This window comes from Tamandua tetradactyla, chromosome 1 (assembly GCF_023851605.1).
Source record: "Tamandua tetradactyla isolate mTamTet1 chromosome 1, mTamTet1.pri, whole genome shotgun sequence".
Lineage (NCBI taxonomy): Eukaryota > Metazoa > Chordata > Mammalia > Pilosa > Myrmecophagidae > Tamandua > Tamandua tetradactyla.
Genome location: NC_135327.1, coordinates 19,876,309 through 19,903,695, shown reverse-complemented (window position 1 = coordinate 19,903,695; position 27,387 = coordinate 19,876,309). Strand labels below are relative to the sequence as shown.

Genomic DNA, 27,387 nt, shown 5'->3' with positions numbered 1-27,387 from the left:
CAATTCAGGGGAGACTTAAGCAGCACCCCGCCGGCCTCACTCAGCAAGCACTGACCGTGCTCCTACTATGTGCCCGGCCTGTCTCAGGACCCAGGGGGACAGCAGAAGGACCTGTCCTGCCCTCACAAAGCTGCACAGCCCCTATGGGGAAGTGGACTTATGAAGAGACAAGGCGCTCAGAAAAGGGACAGAGAGGAATGGCTTCTGGCCTTGCCTGGAGGTTAGGGGATCAGGAAAAATGTCCCCCCAAAACATACTTTTAGGTCCTAACCCCCAGTCCCATGAATGCGACCTCATTTGGAAATAGCGTCTTTGAGAATGTGATTAGTTAAAATGAGACCTACCCTAACCCAATATGATTGATGTCCTCATAAGAAGAGGAAATTTGGGCACAGAGACAGATACAAGGGACCCACAAGCCATTCGATGTTGTCAGAGTATAAACGTTTGCGGCCAAGAGGAGGTCAGGGCATGGAATGCCAGGCTGGGGAGGGTAGACGGGACCCTCCAGGCCAGCAGTTGTCAGATTTCTTTGCTCTCAGCACACCCTTCCTGAAATACTGAGGACCCCAAAGCATGGGTTTCATCTATCGATATTTGCCATCAAAGAAATTAAAACTGAGAAATTTTGACACTATGTATTAATTTAAAGATAGCAATCTTTTGTAATTTCTTTATTAATTTTTAAGGTTTTAAAAAAATATGAGAAGAAAGAAACACAAACATTCTTAACATATGATCATTCCATTCTACATATATAATCAGTAATTCACAATATCATCACATAGTTGCATATTCATTATCGTGATCATTTCTTGGAACATTTGCATCTATTCAGAAAAAGAAAGAAAACGAAAACAAAAAAAAATTTATACATACCATACCCCTTACTCGTCCCTTTCATTGATCACTAGCATTTCAAACTAAATTTATTGTAACATTTGTTCTCCCTGTTATTTATTTTTATTCCATATGTTCTACTCGTCTGTTGACAAGGTAGATAACAGGAGCATTAGACACAAGGTTTTCACAATCACACAGTCACGTAACTCACTACATTTTAACAAAAACGACGTCTCTATTAAAGACAATTATATGTCCTGAAAACATCTTTAGTGAGAAGAGTGGCCCTGTTTTACATTTTCCCTAATCTCTGTCACGACCAGCTTAATAGAAAACAGGTGGAGTCACATATATCTTTCTGTAACCAGTTGCAACAGCACTCATCGTGTAGCTTCTAGAAAATTCCGCTCTTCTTCTGAGAGAGCGAGAGTGAAAACAAAAATAATACATTAGCATTAATTTAATAAGTTTTGACCTTGCAGACCCCTCAAAAGGGTCTTCAGAATCCTCGGGACACACTTTGAGAACCATGGGGGGTGGGGGGCAGAGAAGGTTTCTGAGCAGGGGAGAGATGTACTCAGCTCTCAGTCTCAGGAATTTCCCTCTGGCAGGAGATATGTTGTGTGCATTGGAAAGAGACCAAGGCCAAGGCTGGTCCAGGCAAGGGACTGCAAAGTCCAACCTTCCCCGAGCAGGAGCTCTGGGGGCAGACAGCTGGCGCTGTTGATGAGGAGAGAGGGTGACTTCTGGGGAGGGGACACTCACAAGAGAGAAGACTTTGCGTGGCTCACTTGTGCTCAGCCTTTGCTGACCTGGGCCCCCCAGACCAAGCTCTGGAGGCAGCCATGGCGGAAGGCTCAGGGACCTGCATTCGGGAGGGAAACAGCATTGCAGGAAGGAACAAGAGCTTGCCTTTGGCCCCTGTGTCAGGCCCGTTTCCAGCATAGTGATTCTCCTTGGTTTCCATCCAAGGCCAGCGGGCAAAGTCAACATTTGTCCATGAAGCGTCTGGTCCTGCTAACATTCACCCATCAAACTTACCCTCGGTGCCTGCAACGTGGCAGCTAATGGGGGCAGCTGTCCTGAAATGGCACCCATGGATTTGTCCCAACCCTGATCCAAACCTCCAGGATGGAGGCCCCAAGCCCAGCGTCCCATTTCCTCTGGAACCTGAACCACACCTGTGCTTTCAGCCTCCCCTCTGGGCTTCCTGGCCACATGGCCCCAAAGAGGAGGCGTGCAAGGATGATGGGTGTCCCACTGAAACATCCAGGGAACCTCGATTCTAAAAGTACCCAAGTTAGAATGGCTTTATGGGCTCAAACACATATCTAGGTAGAAAAAGCATCGAGGCGACATCTAATCATGCTTAAGAGCTCAGCCCTGGAGTCTGTACCCTGGACTTGAATCTTGGCTCTTCCAGCTGCCTGAGACATGTTACTCAACCTCTTTTGAGCCGCAGCCTTTTTGCCTGTAAAGAAGGTATTAGAAGCATCATCTCCTCTTGAGGTTTGGAGAGGATGGAATGAGATGAGTTGTGCCGAACATGTAGCATGGGGCCTGGAGAGACAGAAAAATTTAGACTTAGCCCCAGAGAGTTGAAACTCATGTCCTCAGACCTAGAGCTGACCAAAGGGATAAATGTCCATCTGGGGGACAGAAAGAGATTAATTTCTTCTGGGGAGATCGGGAACAGCTTCTTGGCAAGGATGGGGTTGGAGTTGTCCATCCATTTCCTTTTAATATTCTGAGCATGGACTATCTTCCAAGGAGACTATAGGAACAGCTTGAGCAAAGGCCCTGTGGCCGGAAGGGCCAGGACCTTGCAGGGAAACAATGAGCAGGCAGCAGCAGGACTAAGGGCCACCTTTGGGGATGCTTGGTTGACGATTAGCATGACAAAGTCTCAGTGGCTGGGCCTATGTGGGGTTGTGGGCTTTTTCCCAGAGAAGTCAGTGGCCTTCATGTGGCAGCCAGGGGAGGGGACCACTCAGGTGTCCCTTCAAGAAGAACTACTGAAAGGAGGGTATCTGGCCCACCATCTCCAGCAGCTGCACTTTTGGATCCACTACAATGTTCACAGGGGACCAGGCCCTCCCTGGGCTGCTCCCAGCCAGGGACTGAGCCCAGCGCGAGCAGCAGAGCCCACTTCTGCCTGACAGTGACCTCCTCTATCAGACCATCTCAGCTCTGGCAGTTCCCATCAGCCTGGCCTTCATGTCCTCAGACCTATAACACAAGCTGAGCCTCCTTCTGGCCAATCCTCCTCCTTCTCTCTCTCCACAGATATAAGATCTGCATTCTTGCTCCCTTCTCCTGCATCCTTCACAGCTGTCCCCTGCAGGTCTAATTCCATCTTGTTGCTGCTTCCCAGAGGATTCAAGCTGACACACACTAACAAGAGCAAATGTTTTCCTAGGCACTGAGGTCAGGGCTCTACCACACGGCCCAGGTGTCAGGGTGACCTCCAGAAAGTCCAGGGATATTGACTTGACCCTCCAGCTCCAGGACCAGTGGCCGTCAGAGGCGTCCTCACCATTTCTGTGAATTTCCATGGCTTCTGTGGTCCTTCCAACTCAAGCCTAACAAAAACCCAGGGCCTTCCCTCCAAGCAGTAAATTCTCTTCCAGCATTTGAGGAGCATTCATAGCCTTTACTGAGGAGCCAGGGCCAAAGGGGGAATGCCATCCAAGACAGGAGCTTTCCACTTGATTTCACACCTGCCCTCCTTTGGATGATACCATCTGGAGCCACTCGGGCCAGCTGGGTAACAACCCTAAGAAGTGGGTAAAATCACCCCCATTTGGCACATGGAGAGAGAAGTCTGGTCTGGTGCAGAGAGAGGAAGCCACTTGCAAAGTCCTGCATCTGGGCATGGCGCAATGGGATTCAAACCCACTCAGGCCCTGCACCCGTCCCTGTATTGTGAGTCTCACTTGGCCTCCTACAGATCATGAATTGGGCATTCATCCCAGGATGGCCCCTTCAGGCACCCCCCCCCACCCCGATCTGGGTATGAAGGCTGCTGCCATAATGCCCTGTGCAGGTTGAGGAGGACCGTGGGAGGGCAGGCCCGGCCGTGGCTGCCAGATAAATGAGGCAAGTCACCTGGCAGCAGGTGATGGATGAGGACAAGTTTATCCAAGAACCCTGGAAATGCCTCATTGCATCTGTGATTGAGCTGGCTAATGGCTGGCCAAAGGGGAAGTGGTGGGGCAGGTTCAGATGGAACAGGATATGAGGGAGCTTTCCCAGGGCCTCCAGCCTGCTACTTTGGCTATGAGGAGCCCTGTCTTGCCAACTGGCTGCTTTGGGGAGGGAAAAGGCAGCAGAGGAAAGTTTTCATAAACTGATTTCTCAGATGGAAGCTTCATCTTCGTTAAGGCTGCCAGACTTCCCTGGGAACCCTGAGGATGGGTCTATAGACTGGGAAAGGGACTGCCTGTGGCTTAATTGCAGCACTGAGTATCTACTGTGTACCAGACACTGTGCCCCCCGCCCCCTCTTTGCAGACAGAGCCTCGGTTTCTCCTCGTTTTGAGGGCAATTCTCAGAGGAACAGTCAGCCCCACTGTACAGACTGGGGGACTGGGGGCTGGGAGCGAAGAGCAATTTTCCAGAAGTCGCATGAAGATTTAAATCCAGGTCTGACTTCAGAGCTTATGTGGTGTCTGCTGCATGTATTCACTTATTCATCCAAGTATTTTTTGAGCACCTACTATGTACCAGGCACTGGGGATACCATAGGGAACAAAAACACACACAGATGCTGACTTATAGGGCATTTGTCTCGTGTCAGAAACAGTCATTAATCAAATAATATAGTAAATATGTGTCTTATTACAGTAAAAGCACCCGGTAAAAAAGGAGAGGCAACCAGACATTCCAGTTTTCGGGGATAGTTAGGCCTGTTTTCCCCAAATAGCTATTTAGTGCATCTCCTTACACGCTCTCAATTGTCCCAGTTGGGATGATAAATTGTTCATCCGTCCTAAGCTGAAAGTCTGAAACAAGAGGAAGTGCTTAGGGGAGGTTTCCCGAGGCGGTACCATTGTAGCTGAGAACCAAAGAATGAACGGGAGCAAGTCAAGAGAGGGAAGAGGGTTCCCGGCCTCAGGAGCAGGGTTTGCAGAGACCCTGAGGCAGGAGGGGCCGGAGACACTTGCAGAACTGAATGGAGGAGGGCTGAAGCCTGGAGGAAGAGAGGGCAGAGGGTATGAAGTGGGGTCAAGAGGTCAGCAGGAACCCTGTGGGAGACATACCTGCGTTCTGTCCAGAGAGCCGCACCATCTCACCTGTTCACTAAAACGTCCACTCCAGCCACACTTAGGTTTGCCATTGGCTTCCTGGAAGATCTGGTCCCCAGCTGTGGCCTCGGTTTTCCACCCTTTCAGCATTGTCAGAGGAATTAAATTAGGCCCCAAATTTGAGAGAATTGTGTAAAGTTAAAACCCAACTTGGATAAGTCATCCCATCCCTCTAAACCTCAGTTTCTTCATCTGTAAAATGGGGCTCTAATGATTCTTGTGGGTTTGAGGAAAGATGAAATGAGAGAATGTTGTGTCTGGGAAACAATAAGGACTCAAGGAGCATATTCTTCTCTCCGTGTCTGGAGCCAAAGAAGCACAGGGGGTAGGCCTTAATTAGCAGGGAAAGATTTGGAGTGGAGGAGAGAAAAAATGGGGGGAGTGGAAACAAGGGTTTCTGAGCTGCTGGGGGATCAAGTGGAAGGAACATAAAGTCAGAAATGGCAAGAGGTCTGCCTTGTTTTCTAGGACTGCCACAACAAATTGCCACAGACATGATGACTTAATAGAAATTAATTCGCTCACAGTTCTGCAGGGTACAAGTCCAAAATCAAGGTGTGGGCAGGGTCATGCTCTCTCAGTTGGCTCTAGGGAAGAGATGCTTCCCTGTCTCTTCCTGGCTTATGCTGGTGGCCAGCAGTCCTTGGCCTTCCACAGTCTGAGCTGCACTACTCCAGCCTCTGCCTCCATCTTCGGTGGCCCTCTCAACATGTCCTGGCTCTTTGTCTCTTCTCTTCTTATAAGGACACCATTCAGATTGGATTAAGCCCATCTTACTCTGGTATGACTTTATCTAAACCTAACTACTTCTGCGATGATGCAGTTTACAAATCAGGTCACAATCTGCAGTGCTGGGTGTTGGGACTTCAATATATCTTCTGGCAGGGGTACAACTCAACCCATATCAAAGTCCATTCCACAAATATTGCTCACTGCCTACCCAAAAGCTATACTCTTTTCTTTCTTCTCATTGGAGCCCTAATTATCTTGGATGTCTACTCCTCTGCAAAGTGACTGAGGGGAAAGTGACCCCTTCCTAGCTCATGAGTAAATTCTCCTTGGTCTAACCAATCACAGTGTCCAGAAACTCTTTGCCAAGGATTTTTTTAGATCTGGTAAATGATCAAGTTCTGGCTGATATGAAATATGAAGGGAGATCTGGTTTCTGAAAAGAGTTTCCTTCTTCCTTGAAGGACATACAAAGAAGACATCTCCCTTATGTCTATGGAAATGATTAAATTGAGCTGTGATGCCTCAGACTCTGGCAGCCATCTTGTGACCATGAGGCAAGCCAAATGAGGATGGCAGAGGAAAGAGATGGAAAGAACCTGGGTCCTTGATAACGAGAGGGCAGTATGTCTGTGCCTGTGCCATGCCTGAATCTGTAGCACAATGTGGAGTTTTATCATAACAGATCATCAATCTTCTTATTGTTCAAGCCAATATTAGACTGGTTTTCCGTCCCTTTAAGCTGAAAGCATCCTGACAGAAATACTCACTTTCCATGAGGAGATAAAAAATCATGAGGAATCACATAGAGACAAAGGGTGAAACCTGTTTCCTGACAAGAGTCGAAAACCTGGGTTCTTACCTCAGTACTGCCACCAAGATGATGTGTGAGCCTAGTGGTGACATAGACCCTTTCTAGGCGTCCATCCCCCACCAGTACAAGGAAGGATTACATTTGATGGCCCTTGAGGTCTCTTAGATGCTCATTTTCCTAGGTTTTTAGTCTTGGCATATGCACACAATGGACTAACTGTTAAAAGATGTATATATGATAATTAGAATGACTCTTGAGTGAAAAGGACAAAATGGAGATCAGGGAATATATAAGAAGATACACACACACCCTTACAAATGAACAGAAAATATCTGGAAGCATAAACAAGGAGTAGATAACAGTGGTTCCTTTTGTGGAAGGATATGTGGAGCCAGGGAGGTGGGAAGAGGCAAAGGGGAAGAATTGGTTTTTTTTATTATTTGCACTTTAGTACGGGTTGACTTTTAAAAATTATGTGCACATATAACTTTTTCCATTTAAAAAGTGCATTTTAAGTAGAGGAAGTGCTCAAAGTATTATATCAAGTTGAAAAAAACAGAATATAGCATTGTTTAGACAGTGATATAAGCCATTTAACACAATTTTTGTGTGGAGATCTCTGCATTTATATCTATATCTAGCCAAACACACAAAAAAGAGGATTGAAGGGAAACAAACCAAAGTGTTAGCAAAGGAGATGTTGTTTTCTTTATACCTTTCTGTATTTTAAAAAATATTCCTTTAATAAACATGGATTATTTGAATAATCTGAAATAAATGTTTAATACAGTTTTTTGTTTTTAATTAAAGCTTGAGTCCCAGCTTTTGGAACAAATGATGGAGAGCACCTGTCCTGGGTCCTTGAGAAGCAAGCCTTCTCCATGCCATAGAGGTCTGTCATCCCTGCCCTTCAAGGGGACCTCAGATCTGCTCTAAAAGAAGACACTCATGATGTGGTGTCAAGGTCACAGGAATGGGCTTTGGCATAAAGCCTAGACTAGCTCATGACTTTAGGCAACATTTTTCCCTTTTGAGTCTCAGTTTCTTTGTGTAAAAATCATAAGATTGCTATGAAGATTCAACAAGCATTTGTGAAAATTGCTTAGCCCTGTCGCTCAGTGTTAGCTAGTATTAATACAGATGCAGAAACAGAGGCTCCGAAAGACCACGGGAGTTGTCCAGTGTCACCTAGCAAGAGCCAGGGAGAGCCTGGCCTAGAACTCAAGGCTCCTGAACACATAGCCATGAATTGAAGCAGGAAACCCTCACCCTCGCCTCCACTCAGTACAGGAGCAACTTGCTCCCCTCAGAGCCACCCGGCCGACCTCTCATTGTACAGATGCGCCAACAGGATCAAAGTAGGGCAGGGACCTGAAAAATTGGAAAGAAATACCATCTCCCAACTCCCAGCCCTATTCACTGCTCCCCACAGTCTCTACACTCATTTGACAACATTCCTGATGTACAGATTCAAATATGTTGTTGACACATCCATCAAACGGCTTAAGTGTGTTCCTACCCCCTTAATCCCCCAGGCCTTCAATACAGGGAATGTTTACTCTGGAGGTGTTGGATGGACATGGAGAAATCAAGGGCTTCCCATTAGTTTTATGGCTGTCCATCACCAGTGCCACGTCTCCCCTGATGGAGTCACTCACCATTTATAAAGTCCACCCCTCTGCAAGACCATCTGGGAATCCACCGACCAAGACCCAGAGCATCTCTCCAGTGTACCAGAGAAATCGAGGTGAGCAAAATAGAATGACACTCTCCAATATGCCTTGGATCAGATGCCAGACTAAAGCTATTGATAAATGTTACCAGTTACAAGTTACATTTAGTATAGATCATGAAAAAATATAGCTTAAATAATAATAAAAAGTTCACAGGTATGCTGTTGCACTGACATGGGGGGATCCTGCCAGCTCTTCCCTCTGCCACCCTGAAGTCGTGACATTCATTTTCATGATGATAATATGGCTGCTGAACTCCAACCATCATGTCTGATTTCCAATCAGGAAAAAGCGGGAGAGTTTAAAGAGCAAACTTCCCAGCTGGTTCAGCCCACTTAAAAGAACTTTGTTAAGCCTCTTTGAGGGAAAATGTAGAGATATTAAACTTCCCCACCTGGGGAATTCCAGCTATTCTCATAAGCATTGGCAATTACCAATTTAATAGGCCAAGCCCTTGACCTTGGGGCTTGCCCTTACGAAACTTATTTCTGTAGAGGAGACACTAAGCCTATCTATAATTATGCCTAAGAGTCACCCCCAGAGAATCTCTTCTATTGCTCACACATGGCCCCTCTCTTGAAGCCAACTCATGGCCCCTCTCTTGAAGCCAACTAAGCAGGTCTGCCCCCACCCCCACCCGCTTCATGGGGTATGACTCCCAGGGGTGTAAATCTCCGTGCAATGTGGGACATGACTCAGGGAATGAGCCTGGCTCAGCATCATGGGATTGAGAAAGACTTCTTAACCAAAAGGGTGGAAGAAAAATGGAACAAAATAAAAGTTTCAGTGGCTGAGAGATTTCAAATAGAGTCAAGAGGTCATTCTGGAGGTTATTCTTCTGTATTATATAGATATCTCTTTTTAGTTTGTAGCGGATTAGAATAGCTAGAAGGAAATACCTGAAACTATTGAACTGTATTCCAGTAGCCTTAATTCTTACAGATGAATATATAATGATACAGCTTTTATGGTGTAACCAAGTGATTGTGAAAACCTTGTGGCTGACACTCCCTTTAACCAGTGTATGCACAGATGAGTAAAAAAATAAGGACAAAAATAAATAAGTAATGGGGAGATTATGTTCTTTTTCATTTTTATTTATATTCTTATGCGTGTTTTTTTGAGTAATGAAAACTTTCAAAATTGATTGTGGTAATGAATGCACAATTGCATGACGGTACTGTGAATCATTGATTGTACACTTTGGATATTGTACGATATGTGAAGATATCTCAATAAAATTGCATTAAAAAAAAGAACTTTGTTAGAAGCCTCAATCTATGACTTCCATTTATATCTCATTGATCATCCTTCCCTGCAAACAAGGCTGAGAAAGATAATTCCTATGTGAAGCACATTTCTGCCCTTAAGAAGTAAAATAAAGAGGGAAGAATGGGCAACTGTCCTTACTTTTACAAGCTTCCATTTCCTACTCTGTAAAATAGGTATATCAGTATTTGCTTCAGAGGATAAGGCTGTTTCAAGGATTCGGTTAGGCAAATCCAAGATTGACTTTCATTTAGTGGTACTGGGTGAAGCCATTGTCACAAATGCTTGTTAAATTCTCGCAGCAACCTTCTTTAGTGAGGTGCAGAGTAAAGGATGTACAACTAAAAGATGTGAGTGCTGGATTCTAGCCACTAACCCTGTGGGTGGCTTTGGGAAAAATACAACCCTTCTCTGAGCCTCAGTTTTCCATCTGTCAAGTGTTGGGGTGGGTAGGAATAAATCCGAATGACTCCTTTTGTCCCTCACCCAACTCTGCTCCACAAAGAACCACTCAGAGTAGCTCTGCAACTGCCTCTACCTCTTTGGGATTCCGGGGGTACTGCCCCAAGATGCTGAAGTTTTGGGGCCTCCTTCTCATCCTCTGGGGCTGTTTGCCCTTTTGTCTGCTCAATATTTGAATATTTTAATCCCCTGTGGATCTATTATATTGTATATTTTTATTCCTCGGTTTTCAGTGAATTGGTCCTTTCTTAGTAGCATGCCTTATAATTTGTTATGGGATGCTGGACATTGTGAATGAAAAAATTGGAGGCTCTGACCAATGATATCGTCTTCCAAAGAAGACGGCCCCAGGAAGACGGAGTACGTGTGGACCAATCTGATCCTGCCGAAGTTTAGACAAAAGCTTTATTACAGTGAGACCATTTCAGTCTTGGTCTTACTCCTAGAGGGGAATCTTTATTTCTAGGTCAAGGTCTTTTTGCTTAGTGCATGGCCCTTCTCCTAGCATGGCCTTCTAGGCCTTACCTGAAAGCCCAAAGTATCTACCAGACACCTCTGCCTTGGTGGGGTTTGAAACCCAACAATTATTCCCCAGCATCACACAGGTGAGGTGCTGAAATCTCTGCTCAGCTTTCTAACTAATATTCAAACAGCTGTTTAGTTGTTATATTTATATATATATATAGCCATCTTTTATAGTTGATTTTGGTGGGAGGGTTAGTCTGATGCTAACTACTCTGTCAGACCCAAACCAGAACTCTGCAGCTAGAATGTGAACTTTAGGTTTCATTGGGACACTGCAATCACATATTTGAAGATCAGGGATAGTGTGAGTAGGTTCAACCCAAGGAATGCTTGTTTGCTTATAAAAAACACCTTCAAGACTGGTGTTCTAGTCTACCAAAGCTGCCAGAATGCAACACACCAGAGATGGATTGGCTTTTAATAAAAGGAGATTTATTTAGTTAAAAATGTACAGTTCTTCAGAGGAAAGGCAGCTAACTTTCAACTGAGGTTCTTTCTTACACGGGAAGGCACAGGGCAATCTCTGCTGGCCTTCTCTCCAGGCCTCTGGGTTCCAACAACTTTCCCTGGGGTGATTCCTTTCTGCACCCCAGATTCCTTTCTCCAGCCCAAGCCTGGGCTGAGCTGCAAGTGCTGAGATGAGGTATGCTGAGCTGCCTGGGCTGTGCTACATTGAGCTATCTCATTTCAGCATCCAGCCAATTAAATCAAACATCATTCATTGCAGCAGGCATGCCTCCTAGCTAACTGCAGATGTATTCAGCAACAGATGAGGGTTCACATGCCATTGGCTCATGTCCACAGCAATAGAACTAGGCACCTTCACCTGGCCAAACTGACCCCCAAACCTAACTACCACAACTGGTTATTCCCATAAAATGCTCTATAAAGAGATAATAGAGCAGGTTTGCCAAAAACAGACTCCCAAGTTTGTCCATCCCAGTGTTACTTGGGATAATAATATGAAACTGAAAATAACAAAAATGGCCAAAAAGAGAAGCTTGGTGTGGTCGTTTGAAAGGAAGTATGCCCCCTAAGAAAAGCCATGTTTTGATATAAATCCCATTTCTTAAAGGTAGAATAATCCTTATTCAATACTGCATATTTGAAACTGTAATGAGATCATCTCCCTGGTTGATGTGATTTAGTCAAGAATCGTTGTTAAACTGGATTAGGGGATGACATGTCTCCACCCATTTGAGTGGGTCTTGATTGGTTTACTGGAGTCCTATAAAAGAGGAAACATTTTGGAGAAAGAGATTCAGAGAGAGCAACACTACGAAGCACAGAGTCCGCCAGCCAGCGACCTTTGGAGATGAAGAAGGAAGACGCCTCCCGGGGAGCTTCATGAAACTGGGAGCCAGGAGAGAAAGCTAAAAGATGATGCTGTATTCGCCATGTACCCTTTCAGCCAAGAGAGAAGCCCTGATTGTGTTCGCCATGTGCCTTCTCATTTGAGAGAGAAATCCTAAACTTCATCAGCCTTCTTGAACCAAGGTATCTTTCCCTGGATGCCTTTGATTGGGCATTTCTATAGACTTGTTTTAATTGGGACATTTTCTTGGCCTTAGAACTGTAAACTAGCAACTCATTAAATTCCCCTTTTTAAAAGCCATTCCATTTCTGGTATATTGCATTCCAGCAGCTAGCAAACCAGAACACTTGGTAAAATCCACATTCTTCTATCCATGTGTTAGATTATTTTGCAATTTGGGATAAGGAAGTAGAAAGATAGTTTCTAACTCAAAACACTGCAACCTAGACTGTTGTCTCCTCACACTCCAGACTAGCCCTCGTCCTTCTTCTGAGCCCATTTTGTTCATGGGGCTGGACTTACTCTTTCCCACCAACTCAGGGAGGTAAGTCTTTGGCTCACCATATGAGAATCATCATAACCATACAACTCATCGGCATAATGAGGCCATTTATGGAGCACTCATGTGGAAGCCTGAATCATGTCTCCCACAAAGACATATTCCAGTCCTCACCCCTGGTCCTGCGGTTGTGTACTCCTATTTGATAGGATAACTATCCTATTAGGTAAAGACTAATCAAATCAGGATGGGCCTTAACCCAGTAAGACTGAAGTCCTTCTAAGCAGAGGAAATGCAGATGTATTAGTCAGTAGAGACCAAAAGGAGAAGCCAGAGAAGGAGAGGGAAACTGTCATGTGGTGGAGACACAGCTACATCTACAAGCCAGGGAATGCCAAGAACTGCTGGCAAGCCATCACCAGACTCTGGGAGAAAGCATGGCTTGGTGATACCTTGATTTTTGGATTTCTACCTTCCAAAACAGTTGGGACAATAAATTTCTGTTGTTTAAACCAACCAGTTTGTGGTATCTGTCACAGAAGAACTAAGACAACTTATACTGTGCAGGGCACAGTATAAGTTTTGTAGGCACAACTTTTTTGTGCCTACAAAAAACTGAGAGGGAGACTTCCGGGTCAAGATGGCGGCTTAACAACAGTGTGCGTTTTAGTTTGTCCTCCAGAACAACTACTAAATAACCAGAAATAGTACAGAACAGCTCCTGGGGCCATGTCAGTGACCAGACACACAGCGTACCCCAGTCTGGACCAGCTGGACCGGCTGCGAGCCCCCCCAGAACCGTGAGTTCCCAAAGCTGCGGTGGCCAGAGCCCCTCCCCCACAGGCCGCTTCCCAGAGGGGAAAGGAAAGGACTTTACCAGCAGCAGGGACTGGGCACAATCAAACGCCAATTGTGGAACTAATTAACAAATTCGGACTACTAAAAATAGACCCCCTGCTTAGGTGAACCTGATCAAAGCTGAGGTTGCTCATTTTTGCCCTGGCACCAAGGGGGCAGGACTGACAGAAAAAGGGGGAAAAAAAAGAAGGAAACAGAGGTTTTTGTGGCTGTGTATCTACAAAGGCTTGACTGCCTCTGGATACAGCAGCAGGACTTTTCAGGCTGCAACTGCCCCAGGCATAGGCAGAAGTGAGCTCTTTTGGGGGCTTGTCTGGAGACTGTGCCTTCCCCAGGGGAGGGGTGAAGCCCCACCCAGGTGGAATCCCTCCATCAAGGAATTCAGACTCCAGGGCTTGGTAATTTGAAGCCATTAAAACCAGCCTACAACCTCTCCTCTGTCTCTACCACACCCCCAGCAGGGAGAGTCTGCCAAAGTTAAAGGTACCGCATCATCTTATGCTGGTGGGACCTGCAGTCAGACAAGCGCCACACACAGGGCAGGGTAAGAATAACAGAGTCCAGAGACTTCACAGGAAAGTCTTTCAACCTGCTGGGTCTCACCCTCAGGGAAAACTGATGCAGGTGACTCTTTCCTCCTGATAGGAAGCCAGTTTGGTCTGGGAATATCTGGCTGGGGTATATAATATCTAAGTAGACCCTCCTAAGTGTGTGGGGTGGGGGGAAGGCACCACACAAGCAGGGCAAGACACAGGAAAATAAGAACTGAAAAATTTTCCTCTGTTAAACAAAACTTAAGCTAAAGGTCCAGATAAAGCTGAACGGAATGTCAAAGAACAGATAGACAACAAATTCATCCAGCAAGAAAACCCTAGATAAAAGAAGTGAAAGCAATCTCCAGAATAAACTAATTAAGGGAATTAAATGCCTAGACACCAGCAAAAAATAACAAATCACATTAGGAAAATTGAAACTATGACCCAGTCAAAGGAACAAACCAACAATTCAAATGACATACAGGAGCTGAAACAATTAATTCAGAATGTACGAACAGACATGGAAAACCTCATCAAAAACCAAATCAATGAATTGAGGGAGGATATAAAGAAGGCAAGGAAAGAAAAAAAGAAGAAACTGGAAGTCTGAAAAAACAAATCACAGAACTTATGGGAATGAAAGACACAGTAGAAGAGATGAAAAAAAACAATGGAAACCTACAATGGTAGATTTCGAGAGACAGAACATAGGATTTAAAACTGGAGGACGGAACACCTGAAATCCGACAAGAAACAGAAACTATAGGAAAAAAAATGGAAAAATATGAGCAGGGACTCAGGGAATTGAAAGACAATATGAAGCGCACGAATATACGTGTTGTGGGTATCCCAGAAGGAGAAGAGAAGGGAAAAGGAGGAGAAAAACTAATGGAGGAAATTATCACTGAAAATTTTCCAACTCTTATGAAAGACTTAAAATTACAGATCCAAGAAATGCAGTGTACCCCAAAGAGAATAGATCCAAATAGACATACTCCAAGACATTTAATAATCAGAATGTCAGAGGTCAAAGAGAAAGAGAGGATCTTGAAAGCAGCAAGAGAAAAGCAATCCATCACATACAAGGGAAGCCCAATAAGACTATGCGCAGATCTCTCAGCAGAAACCATGGAGGCGAGAAGACAATGAGATAATATATTTAAATTATTAAAAGAGAAAAACTGCCAACCAAGACTTCTATATCCAGCAAAATTGTCCTTCAAAAATGAGGGAGAAATTAAAACATTTTCAGACAAAAAATCACTGAGAGAATTTGTGACAAAGAGACCAGCTCTGCAAGAAATACTAAAGAGAACACTAGACACAGATACGAAGACGGAAGAGACAGGTGTGGAGAAGAGTGTAGAAAGGAAGAGTATGTGTAAAGGCAAAAAGAAAGAAAATTAGACATGACACATAAAATCCAGAAGGCAAAATAGTAGAACAAAGTACTACCCATGAAGTAATAACATTGAATGCTAATGGATTAAACTCTCCAATCAAAAGACATAGTCTGGCAGAATGGATTAAAAAACAGGACCCATCTATATGCTGTCTCTACTCAACAGACACGAGGCCAAGGACACAAATGGACATTTACACACCAATGTTTATAGCAGCATTATTGACAATTACCAAGAGATGGAAACAGCCAAAATGTCCATCAACAGACAGTTGGCTAAACAAACTGTGACATTTACATAAGATGGAATATTATGCAGCTGTAAGACAGAATAAAGTTATGAAGTATGTAACAACATGAATGGACCTTAAGGACATTATGCTGAGTGTGATTAGCCAGAAACAAAAGGACAAATACTGTATGGTCTCACTTATATGAACTGACATTAGTGAATAAACTTGGAATATTTCCTTGGTAACAGAGAACATCAGGAGATAGAAACAGGGTGAGATATTGGGTAATTGGAGCTGAAGGGATACAGATTGTGCAACAGGACTGAATATAAAAACTCAGAAATGGGCAGCGCAATACTACCTAACTGTAATGTAATTGTTAAAACACTGAATGAAGCTGCATGTGAGAATGATAGAGGGAGGAGGTCTGGGGACATAAATGAAATCAGAAAGAAAGATAGATGGTAAAGATTGAGATGGTATAATCTAGGAATGCCTAGAGTGTATAATAATAGTGAAATGTACAATGTACAAATTTTGAAAATGTTTTTGCATGAGGAAGAACAAAGGAATGTCATTATTGCAGGGTGCTAAAAATAGATGATAATTAATACTTTAAAATGTCACCTTATGTGTGAGACTAAAGCAAAAAATGTTTATTTGTTACAAAATTTATATTTTGACTAGAGCATTTCCTAATATAACTCATGTAGATAGTTTGATTGAATGTCATAAGTACTTGGAATCTCAGGTAGGACATGAGATTTTGTTGGTTTGTCCAGAGTGATGCCCCGTGAATCCCAGAGTGATTTGATCAGTGACTGGAAAAGTATTTGCAAGCCCCCTTCGGGGAATGGTGAGAGTGGGGAGAAATTCAACTTCCCCAAGTTGAATTCTTGATATTCTCACAAGCAGTGTGGACAACCAAAGCTACAGGCTGAGCTGCCAGTCTTGGGGTTTGTTCATATGAAACTTAACCCCACAAAGGATAGGTCAAGTCTACTTAAAATTTAGGCCTAAGAGTCACCCCCAAGAGAGCCTCTTTTGTTGCTCAGATGTGACCTCTCTCTCCAGCCAACATGATGAGCAGTCTCCCCACCCTCCCCCTCTCTGAGTGGGACATGACTCCCAGGGGTGTGGACCTTCCTGGCAACGTGGGACAGAGATCCTGGAATGAGCTGAGACTCAGCATCAAGGGACTGAGAAAAACCCTAGAATGAGCTGAGAATTAACATCAAGGGATTGAGAGAACCTTCTCAACCAAAGAGGGAAGAGTGAAATGAGACTATGTGTCAATGGCTGAGAGATTCCAAACAGAGTTGAGAGGTTATCCTGAAGGTTATTTTTATGCATTAAGTAGACATCACCTTGTTGTTCAAGATGTAGCAGAGAGGCTGGAGGCAACTGCCTGAAAATGTGGAGCTGTGTTCCAGTAGCCATGTTTCTTGATGATGATTGAACAATGATATAGCTTTCACAATGAGACTCTGTGAATGTGAAAACCTTGTGTCTGATGCTTCTTTTAGCTACTATATCAACAGAAGAGTAGAACATATGGAATAAAAATAAATAATGGGGGAACAAATGTTAAAATAAATTTAGTTTGAAATGCTAGTGGTAAATGAAAGCGAGGGGTAAGGGGTATGGTATGTATAATCTTTTTTTCTCTGTTATCATTTTATTTCTTTTTCTGTTGTCTTTTTATTTCTTTTTCTAAATCGATGCAAATGTTCTAAGAAATGATGAATATGCAACTATGTGATGATATTAAGAATTACTGATTGTATATGTAGAATGGAATAGTATTTTAATGTTTTGTATGTTAATTTTTTTAATTAATAAAAAAAATTAAAAAAAAAAAACGAGAGGAAGTTATGGGAGGTTCTCACCTCCATTTTCCATATGAGGAAACGGTTTCCCAAGTCATCCAGCAAGTGGGTGGCAGAGCTGGGACACCAACCCAGCCTGCCTGTCTCTGAAGACAGTGCACTCACCATCAATGCCCTGCTGTAAAACGAGGACCATGGTGTGTTCACGATCATGTTATGTGGTGAAGCAACTTACCCTTGATCCCACAGCTGGAAAGGAGCAGCTTGGGAGCTCCAGAGATTGTTCTCATAACTGTAGTATTTTGCAGCCTCTCACTGAGCAGCCCTCCTGGGAAAAGCTGTATTCCTGGGGAAAAGGTGTTTAGGGCCTAAACATGGGCTGTGTGGCTTTGAGAAAAGACCGTCATACATGGAGTTAAAACGGGCTTCTTCTCTGGGCCTCATTATACCCCTCTGCAAAAATGGACGTGGATGCCACGGGTCCAAATGAATTCTTTAGCCACCATCCCAGATCCAAGCTCTGGGAGACCTTATCACAGTGCAGTCTCTCAACCGGCTTTCTCTGCTCTGCTCCCCCACAGGTACCTGACTCAAGATGCTGAAGATCTTCTGCCTCTTCGTTCTCCTCTGCGGACACCTCGGCTCATCCTCCGCTCAAGCTCTGCCAGGACTTCCGGGACTTCCGGGACTTCCGGGAGTTCCGGGACTTCCGGGAGTTCCGGGACTTTCGGGACTTCCGGGAGTTCCGGGAGTTCCGGGACTTTCGGGACTTCCGGGAGTTCCGGGAGTTCCGGGACTTTCGGGACTTCCGGGAGTTCCGGGACTTCCGGGAGTTCCGGGAGTTCCGGGACTTCAGACACTTCAGGGAGTTTCGGGACTTTCGGCACTTCCGGGAGTTCCTGGAGTTCCAGGAGTTCCTGGAGTTCCTGGACTTCCGGCACTTCCTGGAGTTCCGGGAGTTCAGGGACTTCAGGGAATTTCGGGAGTTTCGGGAGTTTCGGGAGTTTCGGGAGTTCCTGGAGTTCCGGGAGTTCCAGAAGTTTCAGGAGTTCCAGGATATTCGACAGTTTACAGAATTCAGGGAGTTCAGGGAGTTTCGGGAGTTTCCGGAGTTTCAGGAGTTTCCGGAGTTTCGGGATTTCCAGGAGTTCCCACGCAAGTCACTGACAGTGAGATTGTTCTGCCTTGGGTCATGCCTGGCCTTGTTAGATCCAATGGTCCAATGCTAATTAAGTTCCTATTAGCACAGCGTGGGCTGACATTGACACCATTAGCCATTAGCCGTTGCCCTTACCACTCACTACATTTCATCCTTTTCTGCCAGGGCCCCTGTTTCCTTTCTCCTTGCCTGCCACCAAAGGCCTAGCCCTACATGGACCGACCCCTGCCCATCTCTCCTGCCACCCATCACTCACTCCCCTCCTGCAGCAGCAGCCTCCTCACACATCAAGTGTACTCCTACCTCAGGGCCACTGGCCTTGCAGTTCTCCCTGCCCTGAAACACTCTTCCCCTAAATGTCAAGAGGGAATGGCACCCTCTCTTCCTTCATGCCTCTGCTCAGATGTCACCTTTGCATTAGGACCTTCTCTGATCTTCTTATAGGGAATGGCACCCCCACCCCAGTACTCTCAATTCCTCATCCTGCCTCTTGTTTTTCCTTCAAAGACAGAACTGGCCTTCAGCCAAAGGCTCTGCTATGGCCACAGTGCTTAAAATGTTGAAATTTTTGTCTAAACTCTTTGGAAAATAGTCATCCCATCTTCACCCTCGGGAGCCCAGCCTCCCCACGAACCAAAATCTGAAGAGTCAACACCTGGCATAGCCAGGGGAAACCCAGGACGAGGCTATGGAGCTGTGGCTATGTCCTTTCTGACTGGTCGTGGCCCACGCCGCACTGGTCACTAATAATTTTTAAATCAGCCCCTACGTAGCACGCATCTGCACCCAGCTTTGCACTCCCTCTATTCACGGCATCCTCATCTCTCTCCCTCATGCCCACTAAAATGTCAGCTCCATGAGGACAGAGATTTCTATCTATCTCCACTGGTACATCCCCAACTCCCAGCATGGTCCTGGCACATAGTAGGTCCCATAAATATTTGCTGAATGTTCATGTCTGGAACTTGGCCCAGCATCAAGCAGGCCGGAATGAATGGATGAAAAAGGAGCAGGCACTGCACATGCTTGGAGATCTGGGCTGTATCTGGGAATCTTTGGCATCTAAATGACTAAGTGGGGTTTTTTTACCCCATTTTTTTTTCTAGCAATCACCCAAGGACTCATCAGTGCTGGCTTGCTTTCTGCCTTCCAGAAGATTGACTGGCAGGGAGCGATTACCAGTTTCGTTACTGCCTCTTCAGGCATCTTGAATACCTTTAGTAGCCTGCTCGGCCCACTCGCCGGCGCATTCTCCGGTTTTGGGTGAGTGGCTTTGAACAATACCCCAGGCATTGTTAGAGCTCTTCCCACATGTTTCATGATATCACAGAGGCTCTTCCCTCATCTGGGCATTTGGAGCCTCAGTTCCTTCCAGTTCTGATAAGCTGAGATCCACTGGTTGGGAGAAGGGGCGTGGGGGTGGGAGTGGGGGGCAGGAGGCTGGGGAGTGTGTAAAGACAGAGAGAAGCGCAGGGGTTCATTCTCCTTGTCTGAAAAGAGGATGTCTGCTCACCCCCTGTGACAGCACCACCAATCCCTTCGCCTCTCAGAGCCTCAACTTCGTCTCTGTTAAATAAGGAATAATAGCATCTGCACGACAGAACTGCTGAAAACATTAAAGGAGATAATATATATCAGTGCTTAGCCCAGCTCCTTGGCTCAGTAATCTGTGATTTTAACAGCCACAGAAATGACAATAATTCTCATCAATAACCATAATTGATGATATTGAGACCTGGGGTTAAACCTGACCACAAGAGTATAGAAGACCTGGGTCCTTTTTCTCACAAGCATCTCAGATTCTACACATCTAAAACTCAACTGCTGATTCCCACCCTCAGCCCCATCTCCAACCTTCCCACGCCATCCCAGCTCAGTAATGATGACTCCACCTGTTTTGGTTTCCCAGCTGCTAAAACAAACACCATCCAGCGGGTTGGCTTCCCAACATGAATTTATTGGCTTGTGGTTTCAGAAGCTAGAAGGCTTGCTTCCTCCCAGGGCCAGAGTCTTCCGACTGGGCAGCAACTTCAGGGTTGCTTAGCTTCACTGTCATATGGCAGTGCACATGGCGGCATCTTCTTTCTCTTCCGGGCTCCAGTGACCTCCAGCTTCTGGCTGCCCCCTGTGGCTCCTCTCTCTGTGGCCTCCAGCAATAGGATTAAGGCCCATCCTGATTCCTTTGGGCCACACCATAGCTAAAATAACCCCATCAGAAGGGTTCACACACACAGGAATGGACGAAGATTAAGAGGATGATTTTCTGGAGTATATCACGCCAGAACACTACCCATCTAGTTGCTCTGTCAATAATCATGTCATCCTCCTTTCCTCTTCTCTTTTTCTCATTCCAAATCCAACCTGTCAGAAAGCTCTGTCTACCTTCAAAATGCACCACTTTCTCTCCTTCCTCTGGTCTCAGCCACCATCATCTCCCTCCCGACTTACTGGCCCACATCCGCCTGCTTCCACCTCCAAGTCCCTGTTCCCTCTGGTCTGTTCCACCAACATCCAGAAGGATCTCTCTAACGGGGAGAGCTGAACCTGTCACTCCCTTGCCCAAACCCTCCAGTGTCATTTCAGTCTTCTCAGAAACAAATGCAGAGTCCTTACAATTCACCTACAGGGCCCCCACGATCTGATGCTCGCGCCCTCTCTCAGCCCCTCTCCTACATTTCTCCTCTCACTCACTGCCCATCGACCACACTGACCCCGTGATTGTTCCTCCAACATACCAGCCAAGTTTCAGCCTTCGGGCCTTTGCACTTGCTCTGTCTTCAGCTGCTCTTCCCTTTGGCTATCTGCATGACTTGCAACCTCACTCTTCAATCACATCTCTGCCCAAATGCCTGTCCTTGTTGAAGACTTTCTTCTCCACCCTGTCTAAAATTCCACGCTTCCCAACCTCTATCACCTAACCCCGTGGGGTCTTTTCTTCACAACACTTACCACCCAAAACATTCTATATACATTCACTTACTGGATTTACTGTATTGTATTTACATGCCCTTGCCCACCAAACATGTGCCATTCATGGCTTTCAGACTTCATTCATTCATTCATCCACTCATTAATTCCAGCCTGCTTGGCATTGGTCAAAGGATTGGACATAATAATTCTGGGAAGCATTAAGGCAGGGACTTCTTTTTGCTTAGGTCAGGATTGAATTCCTGGTGCTGATAACGCATAGTAGTGGTGCAATGGATTACATTATTAATGAATGAGTAATCACCTTTGCACACATTCAACATCTGCTCTGCAAGATATGATCCACCGTTGGCTGCAGCCGAGGCCATTACCTGATGTGCTGTTTCTTCATCCAGAATACAGGTGAAAGAGCCTCAGCTCCTTCCAATCTCCTTCGAGTTCTCTCCTGATGGCAAGGGGCTGCTCTTACGGTTACCAATGAAGTCCTCCTTTGCCGTGAAGTAAGTAACCACTATGAGTGAGTCACATGGGCTCTGCCCACTTTTCCACAAGTGTGTGGGGCTACAGGAAAGGTCACCCAGTGTGCTCTTGGGAACTGACTCATTGTGTGGTTAGGGCAAGACACACACCCTCTGTGGGTCACTCAGTGTGTACAATGAGGACCTGGAAGGAGATACTAGAGTACTTCAAACCTGGGGCCTCTCTAAGGGAAGCAAGGGGTTGAGCAAGTTTCATTTCCCTGCTCCATCCAGAGACCCATCCCTCACCTTCATTTGTTTCTACTTCATGGGCCTACTCAGCTCTGACTGAATATACTTTAGGGCAAGAACACAAAGTCCACTCTAGACCCCAGTGGTCCTTGCCGTCCTTGCTCAGGGATCACCCCACGAGCCCTCTCTGGCCCACAGATAAGTTTTGTTTGGTCTCCTTGGTATGTTGTCAGGGCAGGCATTCTTCAGCTCAGGACAGCCTTTACTCCTCCCTGTTAATTTAGCTTCTGGTCAACTTCACTCATTATTTCAAGCCTACACTGGAGTTTTGGGACTTCTAGAATAGTACTCTGAAAGGTCAGTCAGAATTTCCCAAGTTTGATGGGATGCCATATTTAAAGCCAAACTTTTCCTTTCTAACTCTTCAGAGTAACAGGTCTGTTGGGGGGGGGGGGGTCAGATTATACACCCCAAAGGCAGACGTGTCCCAGACCCCTTGCTGGGTGCATGACTTGGGAAACCATTCCTGCTCACTGGTCCTCAGTCACGTCTTCAGGAGAACCAGGAAATGACTTTAACAGAGTGATTGTTAAGCACCTTGTGAAAACATGGGTAACTCGCATTCTATAAACCAAAGGGAGGGTGGTAAACTCTGAGGTTCTGTCTCACTAGCCTGAACCCTTCTCTCCCACAGTTTCTTGGGTTTTAGCCCTGGATCAGTACAAATGCAAGCAGAAATGAGAGTGGTCTTCCGGGTGGATGAAGCAAATGGCAGATTCCAACTTGCCATTGCACAGTGCAGTCTCGGGCCTGAGACTGTAAAGCTCCAACTTGGAGGCCCGTGAGTTCTCAATCTTTCTCTCTCTCGATGAAGCTAGTTATAGCAAAGGACCCAGTGAGGTTCCACCTGAAAGATGTCAACAGCAAAACAATACCCTATAAAATTAGCCTTTTGCATGTACAGAAATTTGAGTGTTATGAATAGAATGTTATTTTTATTTAAACATTTGTTTATCATAAAACCCCTCAGTTCATCAATGTAAAAAGAGGTTCCCTGAATAGTGCTAAAGAAAAGGAAAGCAGGGTCACCTGACTTTTTGTGGGTTATTTATGTTTTTTCTAAATTTTTTGCTGTTATAAAGCTTTTCCAAAAACAGACCCATTTCTCTATTATAGACTCCGGAATGTATTCAAAAAGTATAATTAGTTTTGGGTCTTTTGAAGTTCATGTTGCCAAATCACTCACCTAATTGCTCAACAATAGAACTAAACCAAGTGACTGTGTCTCTAATGGACGTTGTCAATTTCACCCCATACCCATTTAGTTCTGATTATTCTCATTTTCACAACTTTTTCTTTTCAGTAGGTGGAAAATCCCGTGCATGTTTTGATTCTCATTCCCTTGGCTACTAGTGAGAGCAGGCATTTCACCAATGGTTTAATAGTCTGTTGTATTTCCTCTTTCAAGGAACTGTCTTCCTTTAAAAAGAGGTTTTGTCTTTTAGCCACTGAAGTTTTAGCGTTTGCCTCTAAATTTATAAATGCCTGCCTTTTTAAAGACTTCTCTTTTAAGATTTTTTTAATGGAGGCTGACTTCATGTTTAACTAAATCCAATGATCTTTTTCATTCATGAATTCTTTATTTTGACTCATTGCTCAATTGCTCACTAGTTCAAGAAAGACTTGGGTGTGAGATCCTTTCTGAACCCTGACCATAGTAATCCCCTGTCATGCGCAAATACAAGTGAAAATTGGGCCAATCCAGAATCCCTGACTCCCAATCCCTCTCCCCCTCCAGAAACTCTGCAAATAGGGCAGCGGAAATCTGGAAAGGATTTTCTGGGAGGGAGCAGCTGATCAGCTGATTTGTAATGCAAGCTCCGTACAGAATAAAGACATAAATCCTTTGCCTGAGAATTAGAGAGATTTCCCCTTGAGTGTAAGGGCTGGGAACTCTGAGTCAGGGATGTGAAGACATCTTTACCATTGGTTCTGTAGCCTGCTTCTTTCTCCATCTCCCCCAAGGGAAGAAGGATATTGTTCAATTCCTTCCATGAAAGGGCTGACCCTCTGGTGGAGGAGATAAGTTCTATGGTCACATTAGATCATCAGAAAAACCAGGAAAGTTGCAACTTCATATGCCAAAGAGTACAGAAAAGAGAGAACTCAGAGTTGGCTAGAGTGGTCAGGAGGAGCTTTCTGGAAGCCTGACAAGGGAGGAAAGAAAGAAGGCATCCCAAGAGGGAGAAACAGAATAGGTGCAGAGGTGAAAATAGGAGCAATGACAAGGACAAAGGATTGAAACTGAAGGGTTAATTTTAAGGTGTCGTTTAAGGGCAGGGCAGTGCAGTAAGGCCAGGCTAGATGATGGAACACTGTGGTGACAAGCACTAAACTTTAGCCAACTGGGCATCATTGAGCGAAGGAGTCTTTAGAGAAAGGAGTATTTGAGAAAAATTCATCTATACGGCAAGTTTCCTTCATTCTTCATTTAGATTGGATGCTGCAAGAGTTTTGTTTGAAGCCATTGAGAAAGCCCTGCTAAGCATAATACCTCGTGATTTTGGATCAGTTGTAAGTACACAAACCCAAATTACTTCAGTTTTTGAGTCTGAGGCTTCAGAGCTTGGTGGGTTGCATCTTCTTGGTGAAGTGGAGGGAAACCTACTCGGCAGGAAAGTTAGGAAGAGGAGATCAAGAGAGGCAATGGCATCTAAGCTCCTGTTCTGCAACCAAGAACTCATTCAGTGCTTTACACAGTATTTAATTCTTTAAGTCAAAATCAGCATCCATATGATCAGGGGTGAGTCACTGAACCTCTCCAAAGCACAGTGCCTTTATCTGTAAAATGGGGCTGTGTGATCATAAAATGCACAGCTAACATTTATTAAATACACAGGCATTGTGCTAAATATCTTACATGAATTTTCTCATCTCATCCTCCAAACACCCTTGTATTGTAGCTAATAATACTGTCCCCTTTCCCCAGATGTAATTAAAAGTTCCAGGAAGGGTCAGTGACTTACCCAAGCCACGTAGCTCCCAGATGACTGAGCTGACATGTTAACCTGAAGCAGTCTTTATCCCAAACTGCTGGACCTGCTTGTTCCCCAGGATAGGGGATCAGGCCCCTTTAGGTTCCATTGCTGGGGTGCTCCTCCTAAGTCCTGTGTCTTTCCTTATCTTTCAGATGTGTCCCGTGATTAATAACTGGTTCTCTACTCTGGATCCAGGTGTGAGTAGACATCTGACTAGTAAGTATGGAGGTGGAAAATGGCTTTCTCAGGGAAGAAAGCTCCAATTCCCTCTGACCCTCTTCATCCCATCTCCCCTTACCTGACCCTGACACTTCCCCCGAGACCAAGACAGTGCACGTCTCTTTCCTGTGGAGGCAGATCAGTCCCTAATCACAACAAACATAATATGTGCAGCTGCCATTTATGGAGGGAGCACTGCGTGCCTGATTCAGGAATAAGCAAACACTCTGCCTGCACTAGCCACTGGATCCCCGCCTCTAGCTGGGTGCATGTGATTTAAATTCCATTCTGGTCCCAAGTGCAAAAGCAGCTGAGGTATGAGTGAAGGTTTCTCTGGGGAGGGAGGTGGGCAGTTTGCCAGATTCTTCCTTTTCCCAACTCCTAATTATATAATGTTGCATTATGAGCAGAGAATTAGCCCAGTTTCAGCCCTAATATAAATCTGCCTCCTTCCAGGTGCCTCTACCTCCAGCACCCAAGGTTTTCATTTGTTGCTTTCAGAACCCAAAAAACAAATCTCAGTGCCCTGGGCCCCCAGTGGTAATCCAAAAAACAGCAGAATGTCTGGGTTGAAAGGACTGTTCCTTCATTCACTGAGTAGTCGCTAGTCTTGCTATGTATTAGATACTGTAGTTTCTAAAACTCCCTTAAATGGCTCTCCCATCAAGCAATTTTCTGGCCCCGCTTATACACCCCTATTGCCAGGGAGCTCACTGCTTATAAGGCAGGAAGCTTGAGGCAATTGATCTAAATGAGCATTAGACATCCCAAAGCTTCAGACCCTGGGCTCACCCAAAGTGCATGTAAATGGGCCAGCGTAGCTAGTACCTTTGCTCACCTGATTTGGGGGTCACAGCTTAGGTGGGATGGAGAGGTTGGTCACTCTGGGAGGGGGTGGCTGTTCCCAACCTTTGGATGAGGAAAACCCAGGAAGTCTGCAAAATTTATCCCAGAATACTCAGTAAGAAATAATAATGGAAAGTAATGATTATTAAGTTTTTTACTATGTGCCATATGCTTGAAGGACTTTCCACATATTAGCTCAATCAATCCACACCATGATGCTGGAAGGTGGACATTATCACCATCTGCATTTTAAAATGAGAAAACAGGCAATAAAAATGTTTGCCCAAATTTCCTTGTAAGAAAACGCCAGAGTCAACTTTTAAACCCACATCATCCAGCTACAAGGCCCACATCATGAGCTGCTGCGCTGCCTGGAAAAAAGCTTTCAGTGAGGTGACCAGGCACAGCCAGGGACAAAGCTGGGACTCCAGGCCCAGCATCCTGTCTCCAAGCCTCATTCTCTGACCCTGTCCTGGCCCCAGTTGGAGCAAGGGGAAGTTCCTTTGTCTTCTTGGATCCTCCTCCACTCCCTCTGTCTGACGTATCTGTTTTGCATTCTAGGTATGATAGTGCAGCGTAAGGAGTACCGAGTCGTGAATTAATATCCCCAACACAAAAGAGCCCTGTTTGCATCAATCTGGTAAGAGATCAGAGACTAGTTTCTATCCTCAGTGAGCTCAGCCTTTAGAATCATTATAAGTCTGCCAGTCATTAATTCCTTTATTCATAATATTTTAGTTGAACACCACTATGAGGTAGACACTGTTCTAGATGCTGGGGATACAGCAGTGAACAAGGCAGATAAGATTTCTGGTCTCCTGGAGCTTATATTCTGGTTGCTCATACTAACAACAAATGAGATTAACACATGGTCAGCTTAATTCCAGAGGTGGGCATTGAGTACCATGAAGAAAACAAAGCCAGAGGATATGAGAGAAAGTAACTGTGGTAGACACAAGGAAGAAAGCATCAAATTAAGAGAAGGTGATCAGGCAGAAGGCTTTTTGAATAGGGCACATTTCTGCTGAGTCTTGAATGATAAGGCAAATGGAGCTGTGCCAAGACCTAGGAAAAAAGCATCACAGGCAGGGGATTGAGTATATGCAAAAGGGCCAAGGCAGAAACAAGCTTTCT

At 45.0% G+C, this 27,387-nt stretch overlaps 1 long non-coding RNA gene across 1 annotated transcript; it reads right to left on the bottom strand.

The window, feature by feature from the left end:
• Window positions 1-750: 750 nt before the first annotated feature.
• LOC143642663 (uncharacterized) lies at window positions 751-6,940 on the bottom strand. The gene is made up of 3 exons (XR_013155781.1): window positions 6,741-6,940; window positions 5,105-5,229; window positions 751-2,403 (listed from the first exon to the last, which is right to left on the bottom strand). It is a non-coding gene; the product is annotated as an uncharacterized LOC143642663 (long non-coding RNA).
• Window positions 6,941-27,387: the final 20,447 nt, after the last annotated feature.